Source organism: Equus quagga, chromosome 10 (assembly GCF_021613505.1).
Source record: "Equus quagga isolate Etosha38 chromosome 10, UCLA_HA_Equagga_1.0, whole genome shotgun sequence".
Classification (NCBI taxonomy): domain Eukaryota; kingdom Metazoa; phylum Chordata; class Mammalia; order Perissodactyla; family Equidae; genus Equus; species Equus quagga.
Window position 1 is genome coordinate 81,645,547 of NC_060276.1, and position 3,081 is coordinate 81,648,627.

Consider the following 3,081-nt stretch of genomic DNA (forward strand, 5'->3'; position numbering starts at 1 on the left):
CCCACATATAAAGTAGAGGAAGATGGGCATGGATGTTAGCTCAGGGCCAGTCTTCCTCAAAAAAAAATAGGAGGATTGGCAGATGTTAGCTCAGAGCTAATCTTCCTCAAAAGAAAAAAACAAAAACTAAAAGACAACCTACAAATTGGGAGAAAATATTTGCGAATCATATATCTGATAAGGGATTAATAAGCAAAATATATAAAGAACTCATACAGCTCAACAACAAAAACAAACAATCTGCTTAAAAAATGGGCAGAGGATGTAAACATTTTTTTCCAAGAATATATACAGATGGCCAACAGGCACATGAAAAGATGTTCAACACCATTAATTATTAGGGAAATGCAAATGAAAACCACAATACGATATGACCTCATGCCTGTCAGAGTGGCTGTTATTAAAAAGACAAGAAATAAATGTTGGAGAGGATGCGGAGGAGAGGGAACCCTCATACATTGCATGTGGGAATTCAAATTGGTGCACCCTGTATGGAAGTATGGAGTTTCCTCAAAAAATTAACAATAGAACTATCATACGATCCAGTTATTCCATTTCTGGGTATTTATCCAAAGAACATGAAAACACTATTTTGAAGATATATGCACCCCTATGCACCCCATTGCCCTATTACTAAAATAGGCATGACCTGCAAACAATCTAAGTGTCCATTGATGGATGAATGGATAAAGAAGATATATATATATTTATATTTATATATACATACACACACATACATACACACACAAGAGAATACTAGTCAGCCACAAAAAAGGTGAAATCTTGCCGTTTGAGACATTGTGGATGGACCTTGAGGATATTATGCTAAGTGAAGTAAGTCAGATGGAGAAAGACAAATACCATATGATTTCACTTATATTTGGAAGATAAACAAAGAAACAAACACATAGATACATGTAACCAAGTGGCAGTTACCAGTGGGAAAAGAAGATTAGAGGAGGGAAAAAGGGGTAACGTGGGACATTTGTAGGGTGACAGATGGAAACTAGACTTTTGGTGATGAACACAATATAGTTTATACAGAAGTCAAAATATAATGATCTACACCTGAAATTTATAGAATGTTATAAATCAATGTTACCTCAGTTAAAAACAAAGGAAATTAACTTAAATCCATCATGATTTGAGTAAATAGTTCAGTTCAAACTTAGTGGCTGGTAATAGCACTAGCTGTGTTCCCTTCAAAGGCTACTGTTTGCAAAATGAAAATAAATTAGATGGATTTCAAAAAAAAAAAAAAAGATCTCCATTGGTTTCAACAATGCCCTTAGGCACGAAATTTTCCAGGTTCTTTTCCAAATAAATTTAATGCCTTCAGGCAAAGCTGCTGTGCTTAGTTCCTATGGACTGCCCCTCCACCCAAGGCAGAAACTCCGGACAACTGTGCCTGAACTGGGGATGGGTAAAGTAAGCCATTTCTTCTGTAGTAATGTCATCGACTAGTTACCCCAAGAAACTCAAGGGTGAGTTGGATATTTGAATGATTTTTCCAAATTGTTCTTTTTCCTTTTGTTATGTCAATGAGATGCAGTCACCAACCACCCTGAACAAGACCAAGCCTCACCAGAGAGCTATGACTATGACCTTTGCCTTATTTTTAATGCTAAGATCTCTCCAGGAGGTGCTTAGGCCTTAATACCATAACCTGCAGTGTAGGTGGAAGCATGTTTTCCATCTGAGGCTGTGCAAGCAAATACCCACCTTTCCCTTTTGAATATTCATTCTCCATCCAAAATAAATGTCCCTGTTTCCCTTTGTTTGGGGACACCATGACTTTGGAAATGATTCCTCATGGTCTCCTATTTGCCGCAAATATCCTTTACTTTGTGAGACAACTACTTCTGGTGGAGAGTCTGATTTAACTTGCCATCAGGGAACCCACTTTGGTTCAGTAACAGTAACACCCCATTCTGTTTGTGGGCACTGAGGGGAGATGGTAACCCCTGGTTATTTCAGCTTCCTTGTCTCCATCTTACAAATGAACTGAGGCAGAGGAGATTGGGATCCCACTATTCTTGGCCTATCATGCCTGAGGCCAAGCCCCCATACTACAATTGGTAAATAGTCCTCTAGCCCAGGTTTGCCTGGAATAGCACTTCTGCAACATGGGGCTGTGGGGGAATAAGAGACACTGCTAGCCTTCTTCTCCTGGGGTGAAAACATAGCTCTTGACTAGGAACTGGGAGGATAGAGCATTCCCATCATCTTGGGTGCATCCATATTTGGAGTAGAGTTTATCACATGGAGCTGGGGGAGATGGAACAGATTATAGCTCAAATGCCACAGATTCTCACTATTTTTACAGAGATTTAGTAGATTTCCTTGAACAAATGTTTATTCGTTTGCTGTACGCCCTTATGACAATTTCTAGGGACTTTAAATGTGTGTGTGTGTACATACATATAATTGTTACCAAGTAAATGGTGTTTCATTATGAAGCGCATCCACTAAGATCCTCACAAAACCATTCTGGAAGTCCTGCACCCACCCTTAAAAGTTGATCTCCTCAGGGAGATCTTCACTGTCCTCTGTCAACACCCTCTCCTGGATGACTTTGTTTATACCCGCTTCTTTATTTACTGCCAATCTACTGATGAATCCAAAATCTATACCTCCAGCTCATTTTTCTTTCTTAACCTGTGTGTCTTTGTATCTCTGGCCTTTTAGACATCTCCAAGTTAATGTCCCTTTGGTACCAGAAACTAACAGTTGTAAAACTAATCTCATCTTCTTCTTGGCCCTGCATAACTAATGGTTTCCCTTTATATGATTCCACCTAAGGGAATGATACCGCCAACTCAGTTGCTCCAGCCAGATATTTTTAAATATATCCATGATATCTACATCTCTCTCATCTCCCACATCCAATTAATCAACCCACACCCCTTTAAATTCTATGTATTTCTAAGACGTGTCCACTTCTATCAACATGGTCTACACCCTAGTTCAGGTCACCATCATTTCTCACCTGGACTATTACCAGACAATTTCCCACTCTTCAGAAAAGTTGATGTCATGTCTCCTCTCCTCAAATCCCTGAACAAGTCACATCAGACCCTC